We start from the raw sequence: 25201 nt of genomic DNA, 5'->3' as shown, positions 1-25201 counted from the left end.
TCCTGACTTTTTAAAATGTGTGACTATACTTTCTGCTGGCCCGCCTCTGCTGCCGCTGCTGCCACTGCCATACCATGTCCTCTCTGCCCTGGTTCCGCCCCTCCTACCTGTCTGGATGAGCATTTCTTCTTTATATCTTTGTTTGCTGGACTTCTTCGTAGTTGGATTTTTGGAACCTCTGGTTGTTTCTAGTTTTGAGGTAGTTGTATTCCTTCTTAGCCATGGAGGGAGATGCAATGTGTCTGTCTATGCCTCCATCTTGACTGGAAGTCGAGAAGCTAGAGGTTTTATTTGGACTAGTCTCTGATAAAAATTATTATTATGTTGCTGTGTTTTCAGGAAAAATTTTTATTAAGATGCTGTATTCTCAGTGATGGACACCCTGGATGAGATGCAGGTGATGGAGTCAGGCTGGTATGTGGAAGAATTGGAGGACTGGGTGGTGGAAGATTTATGGTCCTAAAGGTTGGATCCAAGACTAGCTTGTAGTGAAGCCACCACACAAGTCTGTCCTCCATCCAAAAATCTCCCAAGGCCATCAACCAAAACCTTCTGAAGGGAGAAGGCACATAGAGAATGGTAAATTAGAAATAAGCTTGTTTCCTTGCAGTCATCTAAGAAACAAACTTCAAGAAGAAACAAATTGAAACTCTACAAGAGAATTTCCCCCACCATTTTAACCCCCAGAAAAGGATAACCACATGCCTATCTCTCAGAACCTTTTCTCTTTAAGGGTAGAAAGGGAGGGGAAAAGACAGCCTCAAGAGGAAGATCATCCCCGACTAATCTTTCTTTTTAACAGCTTTATTGAGGTCTAATTAAAGTGTAAGATACTGCACAAAATTAAAGTGCACGACTTGATGAATTTTGACATATGCATGCACCAGTGAACCATCACCATAATCAAGACAGCAAACATTTCCATCATACCTGAAAGTTTCCTTGTGCCCCTTTGTAATCCACCCTTTCCACTACCCCCATCTTCAGGCAACCACTGATATGTTTCTTGTCATAGATTAGTTTGCTTTTTCTAGAATTTCATATGAGTGAAATTATACAGTACGTACTCTGCATCAGTAGTTTGTTCCTGTTCTTACTGTATAGCATACCATTATATGGACATATCACAGTTTGTTTATTCATTCACCTTTTGATGGCCATTTGTGTTGCTTCCAATTTTTGACAACTGCAAAAATTGACATAAAAATTACATAAAGTTGCTATGAACATCTGCCAGGGTGTGTAAAAGCAGGCCAGTCTTTGACTACAGCTTGACCAGGTCAGGGCTGGTCTCTTGCATCCATGACAACTGTAAAGCCTTTCAAGGTCTTTCACTTGCATGACCTCATTAGATATTCAAAACAACCTGTAAGGTAGGTGAGGTAGGTTTTAGGCACCATTTAAGTGAGTGAGAACATGCTGATTACTTGCTATGTTCAGGCACTGTGTCAAGTGCTGTGGGATTCAGAAGGTATGCAAGACAGACCCTGAAAGATCTTACACTCTAGTACTTTGTAGGTGAAGAAACTGAAGTTCCTCGCTCAAGGACACACAGCTGAGAAGTGTCAGAGTGGTAAGCAGAGCCCAGGCAGTCAAGCTCCTTGTCCAGTCTTCCCTCCATATGCTGCTTCTTGTGAGTCATTGGTTCTCAGCAACCCCATCTCAATTGGATGTTCACCTGAAGGCAAAAGAAGGGAAGAGAGGGAAGAGGATCAAGAACATGTGTGGAAATTGCCTTGACCCTTGGTTCAACATTGATTTGTGAGGAGGGAATGGTGAGGAAGCTGTTCTACTCAAGCTGGTCCAGGACTTTCCCTTCCTGTGTTATTTTGTGGACTAAACCCTTTGAAGATCAGAGTTCTGTTTTAGGAGAAATTCCTTTCTTCCTGTATCTACCATATTATGGTAGGCCTTGCAGGTGGCCAAGTCTGGAGTGACCTCCCTGGTGGCTGGCTCTTGTTCCCCAGAATCCATGGGCAGCACAGCTGGGAACAAAAGGGAAACACAGATGAAGAAGTCTTAGGCCATGCTCTTGGGGGACCCACAGTAGGGACAAAATACAAGACTCCTGCACATGAATCAGTATTTCATTCCTTTCTGTGGCCGAATAATATTCTATTATATAGATATGCTGATTTTGTTTATCTGTTCACCAACTGGTAGATATTTGGGTTGTTTCTACCTTTAGCTTTTTATGAAAAATGCTGCTATGAACATTCAAGTTTTGGTGTGCATGGCAGGGAGTGCATGTAACAGAGACTGTAATGCCTATATTACAGGCCAGATACAGGAACAGCAAGACTGACAGGCAGTTGGGGGACAGGGAAGTTGGTAGGTTCAATCTTGGAAGACTAACTGGAGGAGACAACTTTTATCACTTTATTTATTTATTTATTTTTGTTTTTCGATTACAGTTGTCTCATTTTTCCCCCCATTGCTCCCCCCTACCCAGCCCACCGCTTCTCCCACAATCATATCCCTCCCCATTGTCCATGTCCATGTGTCAGTTATACATGTTCTTTGACTAGACCCTTCCCTTACTTATCCTCCTTCTCTCCCACCCCCTCCACCCAGATAACTGTTATTCTGTTCCTTGTTCAATTTTGTTCATTTGTTTGTGTTGTTCATTAGTCTCCTGTATCAGGTGATATCATATGGTATTCTTCTTTCATTGCTTGGCTTATTTCACTAAGCATAATTCCCTCTAGTTCCATCCATGTTGTGACAAATGGCAGGAGTTCCTTCTTTCTTTCTTCTGCATAGTATTCCATTGTGTAAATGTACCACAATTTCTTAATCCACTCATCCACAAATGGGCACTTAGGCTGTTTCCAGCACTTGGCTATTGTAAACAGCACTGCTATAAACATAGGGGTGCATAAGTTCTTTTGAATTGGTGTTTAAGGATTCTTCAGGTATAATCCTAGAAGTGGAATTGCTGGTTCAAAAGACAGTTCCACTTTTAGTTTTTTTGAGGAAATTCCATACTGTTTTCCATAGTGGCTGCACCAGTCTGCATTCCCACCAACAGTGCATGAGGGTTCCCGTTTCTCCACATCCTTCCCAGCATTTCTTGTTTGTTGGTTTGTTGATGATGGCCATTCTGACAGGTGTAAAGTAGTATCTCATTGTGGTTTTTATTTGCATCTCTCTCATGGTTAGTGGTGTTGAGCATTCTTTCATATGTCTATGGACCCTCTGTATCCTCCTTGGAGAAGTGTTTGTTCAGGACCTTTGCCCATTTTTTAGCTGGGCTTTCTGTCTTCTTGGTGTTGAGATGTGTAAGTTCTTTATATATTTTGGAGATCAACCCCTTGTCTGAGGTATCATTGGCAAACATGTTTTCCCATATGGTTGGTTTCCTTTTCATCTTGCCGATGTTTTCTTTTCTTGAGCAGAAACTCTTTAGTTTGATATAGTCCCATTTGTTTATTCTTTCCTTTATCTCCCTTGCCTTAGGAAATATATCAGTGAAACTATTGCTATGTGGGATATCTGAAATTTTCCTGACTATGTTTTCCTCTAGGACTTTTATGGTGTCACGACTTACATTTAAGTCTTTGAATCATCTTGAGTTTATTCTGGTGTGTGGTGTAAGTTGGTGGTCTAGTTTCATTTTTTTGCATATCCCTGTCCAGTTCTCCCAACACCATTTGTTGAAGAGGCTCTTCTCACTCCATTTTATGTTCCTTCCCCCTTTGTCAAATATTAGTTGACCATATAGACCTGGCATTATTTCTGGGCTCTCTATTCTGTTCCATTGATCTATATGTCTGTTCTTATGCCAGTACCAGACTGTTTTGATCACAGTGGCTTTGTAGTATAGTTTGATGTCTGGTATTGTGATTCTTTCTGCTGTGTTCTTCAGTCTCAAGATTGCTTTGGCTATTTGGGGTCTTTTTTGGTTCCATATAAATTTTTGAAGTATTTGTTCTATATCTGTGAAATATGTCATTGGTATTTTAATAGGGATTGCATTGAATCTGTAAATTGCTTTAGGTAGTATGGACATTTTAATGATGTTGATTCTTTCCATACATGAACATGGTATTTGCTTCCATTTATTTGTATCTTCCATAGTTTCTTCAGTGTTATGTAGTTTTCTGAGTACAGGCCTTTTATCTCATTGGTTAAATTTATTCCTAGGTAGTTTATTAATTTTTTTATTCCTATAGTAAATGGGATATATATTTTAGTTTCTATTACTGATATTTTTCAGGCACGGGGACTCCCCCATGCATCACCATCGATGGATACACCCTGGAGGTTGTCAACGACTTCACTTACCTCGGGTCCACCATCTCGAGCTCTCTGTCAGTTGACTTGGAGGTCAACCGGAGAATCGCCAGGGCAGCCACAGTTATGGCCAGACTGAACCGGCGAGTGTGGAACAATTCCAGCCTCACTGAGAAAACCAGACTGCGCATCTACCAAGCCTGCGTACTCAGCACTCTCCTCTATGGCAGCGAGACGTGGACCACCTACGCAAGGCACGAAAGGAAACTCAACAGCTTCCACATGAGGTGCCTGCGACGCGTCCTGCATGTCGCCTGGCAGGATAAGGTTCCCAACACCGAGGTGCTGAAGCGAGCCAACATGAGCAGTTTGCATGCAGTTCTTAGTGAGAGACTCCTCAGGCGGCTCGGCCATGTCAAAAGAATGGATGCAGGCCGTATTCCCAAAGACCTCCTCTACGGCGAGCTAGCAGAAGGCCAGAGGATGACAGGGCGCCCAAAACTGCGGTTCAAAGACATCTGCAAAAAGGACATGACACAATGCTCCATCAATCTCAACACATGGGAAGTTCAAGCAGACGACCGCCTAGCCTGGAGGCTCACGGTCAGGCAAGGTACGTCACGCGCAGAGGCTGCGCGCAACGAGGAGGCGGTCCAGAAAAGATCGAGGCGGAAGCAGCGTCAACAGCAGCAACAACAGCCATCTGCCTTCACCTGTAACAAGTGCGGCAGGGATTGTCACTCCCGAGTCGGACTGCACAGCCATTCTCGGCGGTGCAGATAGACTCTCAAGAAGCTACGCCATCGTCTCTCGAGACGGACGGCTGCCGATGACTATGACTGATATTTTATTGCTGGTGTACAGAAATGCCTTAGATTTCTGTATATTGACTTTGTACCCTGCTATTTTGCCAAATTTGCTTATTATGTCGAGTAGTTTTTTCATGGAGTCTATAGGGTTTTCTATGTACACTATCATGTCATCTGCAAATAATGACAGTTTTACTTCCTCTTTCCCAATTTGGATGCCTTTTATTTGTCTTTCTTGTCTGATTGCTGTGGTTAGAACCTCCAAGACTATGTTGAATAGGAGTGGAGGGAGTGGACATCCTTGTCTTTTTCCTGATCTCAGCGGGAATGCTTTCAGTTTTTGTCCATTGAGTATGATGTTGGCTTCAGGTTTCTTGTTTATAGCCTTAATTATGTTGAGGTATGCTCCCTCTATTCCCATTTTGCTGAGTGTTTTCATTATAAATAGGTATTGTTCTTTATCAAATGCTTTTTCTGCATCTATTGATATGCCCATGTGGTTTTTGTCTTTCATTTTGTTTATGTGGTGTATTATGTTTATTGATTTGTGAATATTAAACCATCCTTGCATCCCTGGGATGAATCCCACTTGATAGTGGTGTATGATCTTTTAATGTGTTGCTGGATCCTGTTTGCCAATATTTTGTTGAGGATTTTAGCATCTATGATCATCAATGATATTGGCCTGTATTTTCTTCTTTGTTGTGTCCAGACCTGGTTTTGGAATAGGGTAATACTGGCTTCATAGAATGAGTTTGGGAGTTTTCCCTCTTCTTGAATGTTTGGTATAGTTTGAGAAGGGTAGGCATTAGTTCTTCCCTAATTGTTTTGTAAAATTCACCTGTGAAGCCATCCACTCCAAAGCTTTTGTGTGTTGGGAGTTTTTTTATTACTGTTTCAATTTTACTCTTTGTTATCGGTCTGTTCAGGCTTTCTACTTCCTCTTGATTCAGTTTTGGAAGATTATATGTTTTTATAAATTTGTCCATTTCATCTAGGTTGTCAAGTTTCTTGCCATAGAGTTGTTTGTAGTAATTTCTTATAATCCTGTGTATTTCTGTGATATCATAGATCGTGATTTCTCCTCTTTCGTTTTTGATTTTGTTTATTTGAGTCCTCTCTTTTTTTTTCTTGATGAGCCTGGCTAAAGGCTTGTCAATTTTATTTATCTTTTCAAAGAACCAGCTCCTACTTTTGTTGATCTTTTGAATTGTTTGTTTAGTCTCTATGTCATTTAATTCTGCTCTGATCTTGATGATTTTCTTCCTTTTACTCGGTCTGGGATTTGTTTGTTGTTCTTCCTCTAGTTCTTGTAGCTTTAGGGTTAGATTTTTTACTTGAGATTCTTCTATCCTTTTTAGGTAGGCCTTTGATGCTCTGAAATTTCCTCTCAGGACTGCTTTTGCTATGTACCATAAATTTTGGGCTGTTGTGTGTTCATTATCATTAGTTTCCAGAAGCTTCTTGATTTCTTCATTGATGTCATTGTTAACCCATTCATTATTTAATATCATGTTATTCATTCTCCATGAGTTTGAATGTCTTTGATTTTTTCCTTGAGGTTGATTTCTAGTTTCAAGGCATTGTGGTCTGAGAAGATGCTTGATATAATTTCAATTTTCTTGAATTTGTTGAGGCCTGTTTTGTGTCATACCATATGGTCTATCTTTGAAAATGTTCCATGTGCATTTGAAAAAAATGTATATTTTGCTTCTTTGGGGTGAAAAGTTCTATATATATCAGTTAAGTCCATTTGATCTAGTGTGTTGTTTACACTTCAATATCTTTGGTGTTTCTTTGCTTCGAATATCTGTCCATTGTTGAAAATGGGGTGTTAAGGTCCCCTACTATGAGTGTGTTGCTGTCTATATCTTTCCTGAAGTCTTTCAAAATTTTTCTTACATATTTGGGTGCTCCTAAGTTGGGCGCATATATGTTTACCAGGGTTATATCTTCTTGATGGATTGTTCCCTTAAGTATCATAAAATTCCCTTCTTTGTCTCTTTTTATGGCCTTTGCTGTGAAATCTGTTTTGTCTGATATAAGTATTCCTACCCCAGCTTTTTTTTTTCGTGTCCATTTGCTTGGAATACTTTTCTCCATTCCTTGACTTTCAGTCTGTGTAAATCTTTTGTTTTGAGGTGTGTCTCTTGTAGACAGCATATATGTGGGTCATGTTTTCATATCCATTCCGCTATCCTATGTCTTTTGATTAGAGCATTTAATCCATTTACATTTAAGGTTATTATTGATAGATATTTATTCATTTCCCTTTGTACCTCTGTTCCTCTCTGTCTCTCTTTTTTTTTTTTTTTCTTAAAGTAGACCCTTTAGCATCTCTTACAATGCTGGTTTGGTGGAGATGTATTCTTTTAGTCTTCTTTTGTCTGGGAAACTCTGTATTTCATTTTCCATTTTGAAAAAGAGCCTTGTTAGGCAAAGTATTCTTGGTTGTAGGCATTTGTTTTTTATTGCTTGAAATATTTTTTGCCATTCCCTTCTGGCTTGAAGTGTTTCTGTTGAGAAATCAGTTGTTAGCCTTATCGGGGCTCCCTTGTATGTTATTTGCTGTTTTCCTCTTGCTGCTTTTAGGATTCTCTCTTTGTCTTAGAATGTTGCTATTTTAATTATCATGTCCATTGGAGTGGGTCTTCTTGGGTTCATCTTCATTGGGACCTTCTGTGCTTACTAGACTTGCATGAGTTTTTCTCTCACCAAGTTAGGAAAATTTTCTGTTGTTACTTTTTCAATCAGGTTTTCTATCCCATGCTTCTCTTCTTCACCTTCTTGTATTCCTATGATTCAAATTTTTTTTTGTTTCATGTTGTCCAGCAGTTCTCTTACACCTTCTTCATTCTTTTTCAGTCTTTTTTTTCATTTTGTTGCATTGTCTGGGATTTTTTTCTACACTGTCCTCTAACTCACTGATCTGATCCTCTGCTTCATTTAGCCTGCTTTTCATCGATTCTACTGTGTTTTCAGTTCAGAAATTGTATTCTTCATTTCTTCCTCATTCTTATTGATACCTTCTATGTCCTTTTTTATGCTGGTGTAGTTCTCTGTAAGTTTTTTGTAGCTTCTCTGTAGTTCTTTGTAGTTTCTCTGGAGTTCTTTGTAATTCCCCTGGAGTTCCTTGTAGTTTTCTTTGAGTTTTTCAAGTTCATTGAGCTTCCTTATAACCATTCCTTTGAATTCCATGTCTGATAGTTGGCTTATGTCTGTTCCATCTATCTCTCTGGGGATTCCTCTTTGCCTTTCATTGGGAGGTTGTTTCTGTGTCTCCCCATGTTGGATGCTTCTTTTTTGTTTTTGTTTCTTAGATTTGTCTGCTTTGTTTTCCCACCTTTGTGATATGAGATTCTGTATAGGAGACCTGGAGGAATCAGTGGTGCAGTCTCTTTGATCTCCTGAGCCTGATGCTCTTGGGGTGCCCTTTATACCATTTGTTTAAGCTGCCTGGTTATATTTCAGTTACTCTTTGGTGGATCCTTCCCTCTGGCTGGTTGATTGAGAGTCACTCTGCCCACCTTGTCTTGAGTTCTTTTGTGGAGATGCTGTTAAAACATAAACACACAACCCAGGCAAGAGACCCACACCCTCCAAAATATCCCCCACCCACAATCCCACTATCAGCAGCAAGTGAACCAGTATTAATATAAATGTAGAGGTTAAGACTATTATACTATAGGAGAAACAGATAAGAGTTGTTTTAAATGAAAGAAAGATGATTTTTGAGAGGGAAGATGATAGAATACTAATAGTGGCAAGCAGGGTCAGGGCTATGTGAGAGAGTAAGTAATATTTACATTTTATGTTGAAAAAGGGAGAGAAGAATGCAGAATGAAGTGAGAAAATGGAAGTGTATAACATTAGGTTTATATAGCAGTTATATGCTATATGTTTAGTGTGAAAGGGAGGATAAACAAAACAGACAAACAAACAAACAAAAAATTAAGAAGAGTAGGAGGGAGAGAAGGTAGGAAACAGATTAAAGAAAGATTTTTTACCCAGTACACACTATGGGCACTGTCTTCTTTTTTCTGGATTTGCCCCTGTTCGAAATTCCATGGGTTTTAAATCTTTTCTGGCAGGCTGGCTGTGAGGAGATCCAGCTTGATTCTGGGGTTGCTAGTCTCTCACTCATAGGCCTGCTGCTCTGCTGTGAGCCGCACTTAGTTGAGCCCCCTCCCCCCTGGTCCTGCAGCGCCCTCAGCCCTCCTCAGGCTTGTCTAGCAATGCTGCTCTGCTGGTGGGCCAGCGTACGTATGCCAGTACTCTCTGCCCAGCCTCAGGTCCTGTCTCTGTTCCTCAAAAAAAGTCTCTGTGTTGCCTCTAAGCTGTAGCACTGGCCTGCATCCCTGCCTGCTATGCTGTGTGTGCCACTTGCCTGTCTGGAGTCCCTGCTGAGTCTGCAGTTCCACCACAGCTTTCCTGTATGGGCCCCTCTCCCAGCTCAGTTCTGCATTTTTGTTTGTGGAGCCTTGGTGCGAGTGCCTGGGGTGCAGAGTTGTCAGCCCAGGGTTCCCAGTGAAGGGAGTCCCCACCTAGACTCAGTTAATGCAGTTTCTCGCAGTCCGGGCTGTTCACTGTCTTCCCACACCTTTGGCTGTTTTCAACCAAACCTTCTCACTGACTCCCTCCAGGACTTTGCTGGTAAGTGTGCCTATGGCCGGAGGAAGCTTCCAAGTAGATCCTGGCCAATGAGCTGGTCAGCAGCTGCCCCTTTCGGGTGTGGTGCGGCAGAGGTACCGGGCTGGGAGGCCCAGCGACTCCACTTGGAGAGCGCAGGCCAAGCTTTCTGCCGTCTTTCACGCTGCTCCCACACTCCCTTCCCTGTTTGTGCTATCTGAAATTCGCACTCACTCATTCCTCACTGTGTTTGTACTCCAAGTCCTTCCATGATGGGACAAGCAGACAACACTGCTACCTACTCCACCGCCATCTTTTCTTTGGAGACAACTTTTTAGCTGTTCTTAAAAGCCTTGTTGTGATACAGGGAGGAGATAGGCAAGGTGAAGTGGGCTAAAGGGTAGGTTGTAAGAGATAAGGAGAAGGTATTCCAAACCAACAGAGAATGATCAGACTTTCCTTACAGAAGCTTGAGTATGGATTGGACTATCAGAGAGATCAAGAGGGAAGGAAACTAATTTTTGGTAAGCAGTTTCATGCTTTATGATTCCTACACAAGCCTCACAAGTTTATTAGCCTTATTTCAAAATAAGGCTTATTTTATGGAAAAAAAAGTTCAGGATCTGATTTCAGACAGTCCTAGCTCCTCCTAGTTCTAGCACTCATGTGATTTCAACATTTCTGAGCCTCAGTTTGCTCATACATAAAATGGAGACTACAACAGTGTTCATTCATTTGTTCAATAAATGTGTGTCTGTGGGGTGCCATGGCACATAGTGCTCATTGCATGTTTATAACAACAGAAGCTTTGCCAGAGAAAAGGACTTCTAAGTTGTCGGAAAAATTATACCCTCCTGACAGCTATTTCTGGGTGTTTTCAAACTATCTCTTAGAAAAAGGCCCTCCTGAAACTGCTGCCTGCCCAGAAGACACCCCTCATTAAAACACAATCTGTCAAAGGGAAGTAGATTGATTCCACTTAGCAGGAAAGCTCCTTAAGCAAACTACAGAAAAAGTTGTGGCCACAGATCTTTCAGAGACTTATCTAGGCCTGGGCAGAGCAAGGTGGCCCCCTTTCCAGGGTGAAAATACAGCCCACAGCATAATGGTTGTCCATTGGGCTGAGGCTGTTCCTGCTGCACTTCCCCACTTGGCCTAAGCTGCTGCACAGGCTCCCACCCACCCACACTCCAGACACTGCCTGGGGCACTAATATGCAGGGGTCAGAAGGGCATGAAGCCACCACATTTCTTGTCTGTGACTGTAATCAGGCTAACTGAATCTCTGCAGATGCCAAAATTGGCACCTGACTGAATTCAGAAGTTTTGTTTAATTAATTATCATCCACCTGAAAAAACTGCTGCTTCCCTTAGACAAACTGGTTAATTGTTTGCTCCCTTCAGAGACTCATGGCTTCCCTGAGCTCTCTAACTCTTGACTAAAGAGCAAATCTCCTTTCAAGGAGACTCCTACTCAAGTTTCAAAGAGGATGAAGCAAATGTCAAGAAATCAAAGAAGTGAAAAGGCATCCCATGGTGGGAGAAAATATTTGCTAATCTGGTAAAGATCTAGTATCCTGAATATATAAAGAACTCTTACAACTCAACAATAAAAAAAAGTTAAAAATGACTAAAGGATGTAAATAGACATTAGATATGTTAATATATGTTTTCTTTCAAAAATGTCTTAAAATTACCTTTAATTTTATAAAAAGGATTGTCATCTTGTATGTATTCTTTTGGGGTTTAAGTTTTTCACTTACATGTTGAGAAAGATTCATTCATATTGGCATGTTGATGGTAGTTAACATAATTTAATCCACAGACATTGATGTCCTGGCAAATTTTCAAAAGCCAGTTTTTCAGGAAACAAAATATATGCATTAAATAGGCTCTGATCACCAATTCAGATGAAGGGGAGGTTCCCTCCTCATCAAACAATTCTCCAACATCAGGTGCTGTCCTACCATTCAACTCACATCTGACACTGTTGGCCCAGAGTTTACATTAGATTCCATAGGTTAAGAGTTCGGTCTCACAAGACTGCCCTCTGCTTCACATACTGATTGAAAGTCCAGGTCCTCACCTATGCTTCTAACCAACAAGCTATAGACTGGAGTACCCAATGACCCCCATCCTGGGTTATAGATTAAGATTCAGTCCTACAAATCTTCCCTTTTTCACTTCAGATGCCAATTGCAGGTCTAGGTTGTCACTTGTGTTTCTGAATGAATGGCTATAAATCAGCGGTTCTCACGACCCCCTTCTTGAGTTCAATTAATTTGCTGGAGAGGCTCACAAAATTCAGAGAAATATTTGACTTAATAGGTTACTGGTTTACCATAAAATAACTCAAGAACATCCAGTTGGGAGAGATACATAGGGCATGGTTTGTGGGGAAGGCCCTCTCCAAGTGCACCACTCTCCCTGAATCTCTAGGTGCTCACCAACCTGGAAGCTCTCCGGACCCTGTCCTTTGGGGTTTTATGGAGGTTTCATTACACAGCACACTTGATTAAGTCATTGGTCACTGGTGATTGATTCAACCTCTAGGCTGTCTTCCCTTCCCTGAGATTAGGTGGGTAGTCAGTGGAACTGAAAGTTCCAACCCTCTAAAATAACAGGTCGGTTCTCCTGGCAACCAGCCCCCAACCTTAGGTGAGGCCAAAACTCATCTCCTTCACAGAACAAAAGATGCCTCTGCTGCTCTCGTCCTGTAGGAGATTCTAAGAGTTTTAGGAGTTCTGTGCCAGAAACACGACTAAGACCAAATATTATATATTTCTTATTATAAATCACAATATCACAGCATATACAAGTTTATTGTTAATTTTACTGAATAAAAAAGTATTGCACACAACTTACAAATAATAATAAGTATGCAATGTATTTGATGTAAATTCAATATAGCCATTGATTCATCAGAGAATGCTTTTATTGATGTTTGCCAAATTCTTGTATCTATTGCTAATCTCTGATTAAAGATGAAGAAGTTGAAGTAGTTCTAATATAAATGTTGTCTGATATTTTCATGTATGATAACAAATAAAGTGGCAGTAAAGCAATGAAGATCTATGTCAGACTCCCTTCATTGGTTAATGTCACAGAAACTCCACCACTGAATCAGGTAATAGTTTTCAAATACTGAAAGAATATTTTCTCAATTTTTGTACTATTCACAGTAAACAGGTGTAGACATGATGCATATTGAAATTTAATCACCGTTACTAGCATTTTTCATCACTTTTTAAAAAAATCACCCCAAAAAGAAAAGCCTTGATTTATAGTGTGTGCTCATTTTTGTTGTGTAAGTACTTGCACTGTGTCTGATTTCATTCTTCTAACATGATATTATTGAACAGAGTTGAGAAAAGATGCTCAGTAGAACATATTATAGTATTTCTGTTACCCAGCAAAGTGGGGTTCGATCACATGGCACCCTGGTGTAAGACCCAACAATTTGTGTTGAGAAAAAGAGGCCATTATTTGCAATATTCCAACCTGGGGAGGGCAGTGAGCACTTCAGCTCAGAGCCCTTTTCTCCCACAGGCCCAGCACTTCCCTTGCTCCCCCAAAGGCTAGAAGCCAAAAACATGCCCAGAAGTTCTCCATCCCTTCTCTGTCAGCTCTCCTTCAGGATCTGGGGTACGATATTATCAGTCTCTGTATAATAGTTCAGGAAAACATGATGTCGTGTTGCACTGGATCATGGTGAAGTCCAGGTCCTAGAAGAGACCTTTCCACGTGTCCCGAGTTCCAAAAGTCCAGAGAGAGTCCAGATCTACAAAGCAAAGTCCTTGGTGGCTTCGGAGTCAGCTGGAGCTGGCACGACCAAAGCAGCAGTGTGCCTGCTTTCTTACTAGTCTAGGCCACATGGCCCCCTTTCCTCCTTTCAGACTGCCTGGCTCCCTCACCTTTCAAACCCCATGGCTCTGCCCTTGCTTAATGGCTGCTGCCTTAATTTTAAATCCCTGACCATGGCCTGTGACTCAATGGGTAGGGTGACCAACAGTGGCCACCTGAGAAATCTAGTGCAGACTCTATAAGATTTTCATCACCATTTTATGGTCAAAGACCCTCATATCTCCTTGGCCCCTTGGAAGACCATAGGCATTTGTATAACTAAGAAACTAGCTATCAGCCAAGATATGCAAAAGCATCTCTCAGACTGCATTGTCCCCTCCTCCATTACTCAAACCAGAGGCTGTGGGGAATTTGGGGATGACCTCCTTCCACCCTGTAACATATCTACCACATAGGTACAATACAGAGGTAAATAACCTCAAGATCATAGATGAAAGCATAATAATTAGTTTTGGCTATTTACTACTTTTATTTTTAATATAATTAATTTTATTGTAAGTGTATGTAATTTAATTTTGAATAATAGCCATGTTTAGTAGCCAGATTCCAAAAGTCCTGGTACAAGCTCTGGTACGCCTCTATAGTTTATAGAATATAGAGATGAGATAGTGAAAATTAGAGATGGGATGCAAGGGCCCAGAGATCCTGGACCAAGATCCAATGTGGGAGCTGAAGAGATCCTGGGCTATTTCCCTCTAGGGGAAAGCCTAATGTTTTTGATTTATGCATAGGATAGTCACATGATGGTAGCCAAATATTTCTGGCAGGGGGAGGATCAATGAAAATATAAGAAGACAAAGTATGTAAATCTTGTGTAACCACAATGTTGGTGTGATAGTTAATTTAATGGGTCCACAACTGGGCTGTGGGGTACCCAGACATTCTGGGTGTGTCTGTGAGGGTGTTTCTGGGTAAGATGAATGCTTGAATCAGTAGACTGAGTAAAGCAGGTTGCCTTCCCTCAAGAAGGTGAACCTCATCCAAGCAACTGAAGACCTAAAAAGAACAGAAGGTTTCCTAAGAGGTAACTCCTCCTGCTTGACTGAACTGGGACATTGGCTTTTTCTTTCCTTCAGACTCAAACTGAGAAACTGGCTCTTCTTGGGTCTCCAGTCTGCCAGCTCTCAGACTGGAACTTACACCACTGGGTCTCCTGGGTGTCTAGCTTGCTGATCATAGATCTTGAGTCTTCTTAGCCTCCACAATCATTTGAGGCAATTCCTTATAATAAATTCCCCCACTCCATCAGTCTCTGTCTCTGTCTCTGTCTCTCTCTCTCTCTCTCTCTCTCTCTGTGTGTGTGTGTGTGTGTATGAGTTGAGCCTTGAACAACACAGATTTGAACTGTGTATGTCCACATATACATGGATTTTTTCAATAAATACTGTAAATGTATGTTCTTTATAATTTTCTTCCTTTTTTAAAGTATATTTTATTGATTATGTTGTTACAGTTGTCCCAATTTCTTTCCCTTTCCTCCTATCTTCCTAGTACCCCCCTTCCCTCCAGCAATCCCACCCCCTTAATTCATGTCCATGGGTCATGCATATAAATTATTTGGCTTCACCCTTTCCTATATTATTCTTAACATCCCCCTGCCTATTTTGTACCAACCAATTATGTTTCTTAATCCCTGCACCATTTCCCCATTTCTCCCCCTTCCCTCTCCCAGCTGATAATTCTTCAAATGATCCCCATACCTATGATTCTGTTCCTGTTCTGGTTTGCTTAGTTTGTTTTTGTTTTTATTTTTTAGATTCTGTTGTTGATAGTTGTGAGTTTGTTGTCATTTTAATGTTCACATTTTTTATCCTCTTTTTCTTAAATAAGTTCCTTTAACATTTCATATAATAATGGCTTGGTGATGATGAGCTCCTTTAGCTTGACTTGTCTGGGAAGCACTTGATCTGCCCTTCCATTATAAATGATAGCTTCGCTGGATAGAGTAATCTCGGTTGTAGGTCCTTGCTTTTCATCACATTGAATACTTGCCAGTCCCTTTTTGCCTGCAAAGTTTCCTTTGAGAAATTAGCTGATAGTTTTATAGACACTCCTTTGTAACTAACTCTTTTTTTCTCTGGCTGCTTTCAAGATTCTCTTTTTATCTTGAAACTTTGGCATTTTAATTATGATGTGTCTTGGTGTGGTCCTTCTTGGGTCTAGCTTCTTTGGAACTCTCTGTGCTTCCTGGACTTGTATGTCTATTTCTTTCACCAAATTAAGGAGGTTTTCCTTCGTTATTTTTTCACATAAGTTTTTAATTTCTTGCTCTTCCTCTTCTCCTTCCGTTACCCCTATGATTTGGATGTTGGCATGTTTAAAGTTGTCCCAGAGGTTCCTAATCCTCTCCTCATTTGTTTTTCAATTCTTGTTTCCTCATCCTATACTGGTTGTATTTTTCTTGCTTATGCTCCAAATCATTGATTTGAACCCCAGTTTCCTTCCCTTTACCATTGGTTTTGTGTGGATTTTCCTTTGCTTCATTTAACATAGCCTTCACTTCTTCCTTTCTGCATTTGCCATACTTAAACATATCTGTCAAGTGTGTGAGCATCTGTAACACCAGTGTTTTAAACTCTGTGTGTTAGGTTGGCTATCTCCTTGTCTGCTGTAGTCATTCTAATAAAAATTAGGGAGACACAAGAGTCACTGATGTGATTGAGCATGGTTCTGGAAATTCTTGCTGATATACTGTGCATGAACTAAGATTAGGTAATATAAATGTAGAAAGGAGGAAATATATTGTTATATATTGAAGACCTGTTTGTATACTACAAAACTCAAGAAAATAAGACAACAAGTAATACAACAAGTTGGTAGCTAAAAATACAATACTATACAAAAAAAAAATCTATTGTGATTAAAAGCAGATTAATGGTTGCCTGGGAATGGGGTGGGGGATTTAGGAGGGAGAGATTACAAAAGGGCATGAAGAAATTTGGGGGGTAATAGATATGTTCACTGTCTCAATTGTGGTGATGGTTTCATGAGTATGATCAAATATCAGCTGTATAAAATTCCCACCTTAAATATGTGCAGTTTATTTTAACTCAATTATATCTCAATAAAGCTGTAAAAAAAAAAAGGGGAAAAAATTGGAACTATTGTAACAATATAATCAATAAAATATACTTTAAAAAAAGAAAAAAAGCTGTAAAAAAATACAGTTTCTACTTATCAATAACAACTAATTAGAATGTATAGAGAAAAATCCCATTTGTTATAGCATTAAAACCCATAAAATATCTTGAATAACCATAACAGAAAGGTGATAATTTATACAAAGAAAAGCACAAAACTTTACTAAGAGTCATAAAAAAAGACTTGAATAAATGGAGAGATACACCCTATTTGAATGGAAAGACTGTCTTAAAGGTGTCATTCTTCCTAATTGCCATGCAATTTTAAAACAGTGTCAGTCAAAAGGACAAAGAATTATTTTTTGGGGGGGAGGACTGGAGAACTTGACCAAATGAGGCAACTGTGTGCATGAGTCATGTTTTTTATTTTCTGTATTCTGATGTTTTTTACTTTTGGGGTTTTGTTGATGCTGGAGGAACTGCCTCTCCCAGGGTTAGCCAATTCCTGGAGATTACCTGTGAGTATATCTTTCAAATGCGAACCAACCAATCCAATGCCTACATAGCAATCACCTCATTTATTTGGACTCTCATCCAACCCACCAATCACACCACTAACCCCTGTTCTGATCACCCCAGGTCCAGGTACTCAACAACTAGGGACAGCCCTTAGGTCCTAGAGCCTGATGAAGTTATTCAAGCTAGCCCATCCGACACCTGTTTACCCTGCCTTGCCCAATCCTTCCATTGGAAACGACAAAGAAGACTCTTGCCTGTAGTTCTCCCCTCTCCTACCTCCTGACTGATCCCAGTGCCTCCCTATGCGGTCCTCTGTGGTGTGGCCTGCCCTCGGCCTGGGGATCTCTGAATATAATAAAGTATCCTGTCAATGGCAGTTGTTTCCTTATTTATTGGACTTAACTATGCCTAAATAATAAGAAAATGTAAATTAGAAGACTGTGGTTGGCAGAATTCTAACAACAGCTCCTGGTACCAAGATCCTTGCCCCTGGTTATTCAATCAAACACCAACCTACCTACTGCATCAAAGGGACTTTGTAGATATTAATAAAGTCCCAAGTCAGTTGACCTTAAGTCAGAGATTAATCGAGTGTCCTGACCCAGGAAAAAGAAAAGAGTTTTCTCTGGCTAGTGGCAGGAGAGACATGCTCCTGCTGGCTTTGAGGAAGAAGCAGCAGCTGCTATGCTGTGTGGAAGAAAAGGGGCCAGATATTAACCTGACAAGCTTAGCAGAGGCCTTACAAACTCAGAGACCTAAAGTAACTACAAAGGATGGTCTGAAATTAAAACTTTTTAACTAAAAGAGGTTCATGGCAGGTAGTCATGTCCTAAGGCAGTATTTTTCCCCAACAAAGGTCAACCTTTACCTTAACTAAGCCTGTCTGTTGTCTTTTTTGTATCTAGGATAACATACCTGAAAAACATACCTTTACAACAACAAAGTAATTTCCTTTTTTCCAGACCCCTCAAAGCACAGTCAGCTCTCCAGAGCAGAGACTACACCCCCCGCATAGTTGTTATGACTGTGTTAATTGTTGACTGTTAGCTATCTGGTACTCACCTGTGTAAAAAATATGTGTCTTCATTTTACTTTTTATCCAGTCCCAGAGGTTTACCTGCTTTGCTTTATCTTGCCTTCCTAATCTATCAGCAGTAGATTCCATATAACCCCCATACACCTTTTCCTTTGATTGTAATGTGCAAGGTGTAAAACTGCCATTTTTCTGGAGCATTTTTCAATCCATTGAGATTTTTTTTCCTGGCAATTGTTGTCACTTTGGCTCAAATAAACTCATAAAAATTCTCTATAGGTTTGAATTTCTTGCGTTGACATTAATTGGCATAGGCAGCCAGAGTCCAAAGAAGCTCACCCAGGACCACCCGCAGATCCAGATCTGGTGCTAGGATCCAGTCAGGGGCCTATTGAGCTCCACCAGCTCCCTGCTGCATCAGGTGAACTTGAGTGAGTGGTCTCTTGGATCTAGGACCTTCCCTTGATGTGGTAAAGGGTCTGACTTTATTTGAGCTGTCTTAGAAAATCCTTGAGGTGAACTAAGGTTAAGGGTTGACAGAACCCAGGCTAAGGTGGGAATGGAGGGAAAAAATGGGTGGCTGGTTTTAATTTAAGCTTTTCAATGGGAATTATTTAACTGCAAGTCTGAGCAAAGCCTTTGCTGAAATGAGAGCTTGAAGCCTTTCAGCTCTGAAGATAAAGTGCACTTCCTCCCTCCAGCCGAATCTTGGATGTTCTTAGGTGACTAACAATCTTGGTGGAGGTGTCAAGGGGCAACCCCCACAACGGGCAGGAGCCCCATGGGAATTCCAACTCAACTGAAATTAAACAATTGACTGATCCAGGGATGTGCATATAAAAGTTGGCCATGTAGTGGATGTATTAGACAGCCTGGGAGAGAAGCCGAGGCACGTAAGAGGGTTGATGCAACTCGAGGAGTAAGAGCCTGGTAGAGCTCAACCCATAAGCACTACACTTTGACCTACTGCAAAGAATCCTAGAAAATTTTGTTCAGACTGCAGATATCCAAAGAAGAACTAAAATTAAAATGGGAAAATGTGCCTTTAAGGCTGGAAACTCCCAGACCCCAGCACTCAATAATACTCCTAGTAGGAAGCCTATACTTGCAAGTGCTTTACAGAAATGGGAAGATTTAACTAAAAATGACATGAACTTAAAATGGCCAAAATGCAGTTTTCTTTTGGTACCTAAATTAATATTTTTGTATACAAAATTAGAAAAATGTTAGTTCTAAAATTAAACTGAATGAATGGAAAGCGTATCTTGATTTGGAAATTAGGAGTTTCTGAAAGAAGCACAGATAAATTCTTTTAAAAATAAGAAATTTTAGGGAGTGTCTCTGAACTAAAAAAGGCTTTTGAAGCCAACGTCTGTCTTTGAAATGCAAACCTCTGGTCTCCAAGAACTCTTAATTGAGCCATCTTTTAAAATGAACATTTTTTTCAAAGGTAAAATGTTATTAAAGGGCTTAAAAAACATGGGTCGTATCTGAGTAAATTTGATAAAAGTTATTGAATATCTAGATATTTTGAAATAACGTGAAATACTGAAACATTTATTGCTAGGCAAGTCTTGGACTTGCCTGCTTTTGGCTTTTGTTGCAGAAAAGCTATGGAGTAAATTCAGATTTATGTCCCGATGAATGTCCTGTGCTTTGTTGGAGGTGTATTTCTTTAAGTGAGAGTGTGTTTGCCAAGAGGAACCTATGTTTCTAAAGGTCACAAAATGTGTTCATAAAAGTCACTCTAAGAAATGCTGGTTACTTACTTTCTGATTATCATTGAAAATTGAGGATTTTTTAAGAGCTGGAAGTTTTAATTAAGTTGAAAAGAAATTGTGTGGTTTTGGTACTAGAAGTCATAAAGTATGGAGATAAATTTGAAGGATATGGGAGAAATTAGTTCTAAAGATGGTTATTTCTAAATGGATAAGAAGATTTGTGAAAATATGAAAGCTATAAAAATATTTGCAGAAGGTTGTGAATGTCATACAAGTTTGTGAAAGTCTTGATATTATAACCTTAAACAAAAATCTTAAGTGGCTAAAGTTGCCCTTGCCTTCTCTACAAAAAATTAGTAATTAAGATTATGTGCATGGTCTTGATGTGCATGATTCTGATGTAATGTGTTCATCTGTATGTTAAATGTGGTGCATTTTTTTCTGCCTCTGGGTGGCCTAACTAGGCTGTAATATCTTATTGGCCTAAAGATATTAAATACTTACATAAATTAAGCAGTATCCTGCAGTCTGGTTTAAGTTTGGTTGGTATCTTTTAAAGTTATTACCATAGAATATGTGTTTATTTTACCAGGATTTACAAAAAGTTTGTTATGATCTTTTAGTTAAGTATATTTGACAAACCTTTCCAAAGTTTAAATTTTAAGAGATTTTTTTTAACTAAGGTATTCCAATGGGCCCTGGAATACCTCATGGATTTATTCTCTCTCCTTGTAAAATAAAAGTTTTTTAAACGGCCTAGTTGAGGCACTTAAAATTAGATGGAAAGCTTTGGTGAAATAATAACAACTATATTCTATTTGTATACCTCTTTGCTTTCAGCTAGGATGATTACAAGTTTGCTTGGACAGTAATGCCCCAGGGATATATGGAGAGTCTCACCTATTATCTTAGATACTAAAAGCTGATTTAAATGAGATTCCTCTCTAATCTAATATGTGGATTATTTAGTTTATGCTCTAGGAAATTACTGGACTCTGGAAAGGACACAATAGAATATCAGAGGACAAGTTCTGACTGTGTTTACCCCAGGTAAAATACTTTGGTTATCTGATATGTAAAGATGGGCTACTAATTAACCCTGAAAGACTCAGAGGAATCCTATCTTTTCCTATTCTAAAAACAAGAAAGCAGATTAGAGGATTCCTGAGTTTGACTGGATTCCAAATTTTTATTAATGGTCCAGCCTCTATATGTCTTAAAATCAAATTAAACTGACCACTTTTTTGTTTCTATGAATGGTTTGTAAGAAACTTCCTCATAATGCTGACTTAATTTGGTTTACAGATGGATCTTTGAAAGATAAACAGGAGTGTTACTGAGCTGAATATGCAGTAACTTCCAGGTGGACATAAACAAAAGTTCTCACTTACCTGAATAAGATCTACCCAACTAGCCTAATTAATTTTTTTCAAACTCAGGCTTGTTAATTGGCAAAAGATCAAATAGCCAATATTTACACTGATAATAGCTATGCCTTTGCTGTAGCTCACAACTTTAACATATTATTGAAGCAATGAGGCTTCTTAATTTTCTCATGGCAGCCCATAAAGAATGGAAACTAGATTGTAAAATTATTAGATGCCATACAGACAGCTGTAAGCTGTGGTGGGGGCCACATGTTACGGAACCTGTGAGCTTGGAAGAGGACTCCTGCCTTGGGTGAGGGTTGCAACCCCACCAACTCCTTGATTTCAGTCTCTGAAACCTGAACAGAGGATCCAGCTATGCTACACCCCAGATTCCTACTCCATGGAACTGTGAGATAATAATAAAGGTGCGTTGTATTGCTGCTGCCAAGTATGTGGTGATTCGTATGGCAGTGTATAATGGTGGTTCAGAGGATGGCCTCTGGGCCTCTGGAGCCAGACTGGGTGCGAATATCAGCTCTGCCACTCATTAGCTGCGTGACTTTGAGGAAGCTACTTATTTTTCAGTTCCCTCATTTGGAAAGTGAAGGTAAGTGTTGTCCATCCTTGCTTAGTTGTAAGGATTATATGAGTTAATGCATGAAAAGTGCTGAGAATATGCCTGGCACAGAGTAGTGCTCTTTAATGGTTTGTCATTTTTATGCCTCTAAATTTAGGTGGAAGAATAATTAACCAAACATCACCAAGGATGAAAAGTGTGAAGTATTAATAAAAAGACTAACTCTATCAGATATTAAAAAAATCTTATGAAAGTACAACAATTAAATCAGTAGGGTAATGATTAAACACTAGACCATTGTGCAATAGAAAGAAACAATAACCAGATACACACATGTATCCATTCATTGAACAAATATTTATTGAGTGGGTGCAGTTCTAAACACTGACCACTGGGGATATATCAGTAAAGCAACAAATAAAAGAAGCCAAAATGCAACAGATAAAGTCCTTGTTCTCGGGGATCTTGGACCTTAATAGATGGAGCCAGACAATAAACAAATGCATAATGTTATGTGGGGATAAGCACTATGAGGAAAACAAGTGGGGACAGGAGGGATGGGGAAAAGAGAGTGTAATTTAGGCAGGGTGGCTGGGGAGGCCTCTTGCTAAGTGAATAAGGAGTCACTCAGATAATGGGATGAGTGTCCAAGTGGAGGGAGAAATGAGTGCTGAGGCTCTATGGCAGGTGCAGGTGATCTATTCAAGCTTGGTATGTTTGGAGCAGAATGAGGGCAAAAATGAAGCCAGAAAAGCCTTTTGTGATTTTTAACCAGAGGGTTGCCAGATGAAATACAGGATAGCAGTTAGATTTTAATTTCAGAGACACAACGAATAAATTTTTAGTATAACTATGTCCCATGCAATATTTAGGAAATACTTATACTAAAGTTTATTTTTTATGCCTCTGAAATTCAATTTTAACTGGATGTCCTGAATTTTTGTTTCCTGTCTGAGGAAGATTTGTTATGACATAATGTTAAATTTAAAAATCAGTGTTATGAACTGAAAGTTTATGGTCCCCCTCTCCAAATTCATGTTATAATTCTAGTCCCCAATGTGATGGTATTGGAAGGTGAGACCTTTGAGAGGTGATTAGGTCATGAGGCTGGAGCTTCATGAATGGGATTAGTGACCTTATAGAAGAGACCCCCGAGAGCAGCCCTGCCCCTTCTGCCATGTGAGGACACAGCAATAAGACCAGAAAAGAAGCTCTTATAGATATCAAATCTGCTAGCACCTTGATCATGGACTTATCAGCCACCACAACTATGAGAAATAAATGTCTGTTGTTTGAGGGCTTTCTGCTTTGCTGACAGTGGTTTCTCCCTCCCATGTGGAATGAGGTTTGGCAAACAGTAGGTGCTGAGGAAGTATTGGCTGAACCAATTGGTAAGCAAGCTTTCATTACCTCACCTGGCCTCTAGGGGTGCTCTGCTCACTCAGAGGGACACACGTTTTAACTTTATCTTGGCCCATACATGTTAACATGGTTGGAAAGAAACATTATGAAACAAAAGGGAAGGCTCGGTATATTCAAAAGCTGACTTGTTAATCAAATGTGTATCCTGGAGTAACCTAAACCCTCATGGGCCCCTTCGCTGACACTGATCCTGCTTCATTCTGTTGGTTGGGTGTTAGGCCAGCTCCCCTTCCTCCTGCTAGATTCAGAGGGACTTAAAAGACTCTGTCGGAGCTTGTTGTCCAGCCTCCTCTCTAGGCAAGGACCCAGGACATGCTTCCTGGCCCCGAGTGGCCACATGTATCTCTCTGCAGGAGACCTGGCCTCTAGGGTCGACTCAGGCTTTTGCTGCAGGCATAGTAGCTTTACAGAAACAAGTCCTGTACAGAAGGAACAGCAGATATGGCAACCGCTTATCCTGGAGGAGTCCCTCTCTCTGGTCCTTCTGTTCTCCCTGCACATCTGGAGCATGTCCACTAGCTGAGCTTATGGATGCTTATTTCTTTGTTTCCTTGGGATGAAGGCTGACTTCTTTCCCTACCTGGCCTAAGCCAATGCCTGGCCTGGCTGCACCTGAGGCCCCAGGGCCCTGAAATGGAATATGTCCAATTTCTATGAAGAATCTTAGAATATTTTCTGAGTCTCACTTTGCTCCTCTGTAAAATGGAAGTGATAACATCTGCCTCAATAAAGTTTTGTGAGATCCAAAAAGATATTGTACAGAACCTGGCATGGGGAAAAGGTGGATATGGTTATTGTTATGAAACCTCAGGATCTTCAGCCCCATTACCTTGAGCTCCTGACCTGGCTGGTAGGGGTTTCTGGATTCTCATAATCACAGGTGAGTTTCTGTCTGTCCTTAGGGGGAAGGCACTACCAGGTTCCATCCTAGACAGGCAGCATGGTATGAAGCAAGGACGTTAGACTGGGAGTCAAGACCTGGGTTTCAGCCTGACTCTGGGTGACCTTAATCAAATATTCTCCTGTGTGAGCAAGCATTTCCCTTTTCAGTTCTGCTGTGCCATATTTTTCAGTCTGTGTGGTTTGAAAACTACAGGAAGCTGGAGAGCTGCTTTCAAGGAGTGAGAAAGGAGATGTCCAGCCTTGCAGGCAATGCATGCACCAACCCAAAGGTGATTTTAGCAATGAATGAGCAGATAGAGGGCTTACTCAATCTATGGAAATAACTGTAAGAACTCTCTGAGACTAAATCCCTCTTGACAGCACTATCCACACTGGTTTTCAAAGTTCCTGAGAATGTGGAGAGGGTTCTTTGCTTTTGTCATGAAAAAAGCAGCAGCCCCAGCAGCCCTGATACAGAGACAACTGCGGAATGTCCCACAGGCACAAGGGAGAGAGGCCAGACTGGTCTTCTGGGGGTGGCCCAGGCTCTCCTGTGCTCCTCCACTGTCACGGGCAGTGAGCACACTTCTCTGGCTAATTCCCCAGCTGTCCTGGTCTTCAGGCAGCAGAATGTAAGCAAGAGAATTAAACATCACTTAAAGCCAGTGCTGCCGGTGACAGGCTGGGGCACCCTGGGGAAGCATCTACCCTCCAAGCCATGCTCCCTTCTTCCTTCTGTGAGCTGGAGATAAGGGTGGTGTGATCATTCTTGCCTTGCCCGAATGCAGGGCAGCCAGCGAGATCCAGAAGGTAACTTCCCCACTCAGGGAAAACACATGATGATTGGTGTAACTCCTGGCCAAATGGCACCGATATTTGTTGCAGAGAGAAGGGGCTGAGAGACTGACTGTCTCGGTTACTATTTATTTATTTATTATTTCACACTTCATCACAATTTTGCAAGCATTTATTGTCCTTTATACTTGGTAATACAAAAATGAATAGAACATGGCTTCTGCCCCCTAGGACTCACATCATAAGTCCCCATTTGATTAAGTCT

The 25201-nt window shown here is 40.5% G+C and overlaps 1 pseudogene; it reads right to left on the bottom strand.

Annotated features, from left to right (window-relative positions):
• LOC150018945 (glutamyl-tRNA(Gln) amidotransferase subunit A, mitochondrial-like) overlaps positions 1–25201 on the bottom strand; it is a 102352-nt pseudogene that overhangs the window by 56039 nt on the left and 21112 nt on the right.

Source organism: Furipterus horrens, unplaced genomic scaffold (assembly GCF_987537825.1).
Source record: "Furipterus horrens unplaced genomic scaffold, mFurHor1.1.pri manual_scaffold_2, whole genome shotgun sequence".
NCBI classification, from domain to species: domain Eukaryota; kingdom Metazoa; phylum Chordata; class Mammalia; order Chiroptera; family Furipteridae; genus Furipterus; species Furipterus horrens.
Note: the sequence above shows the minus strand (reverse complement) of the source record. Positions and strands in the feature narration are given on the sequence as shown.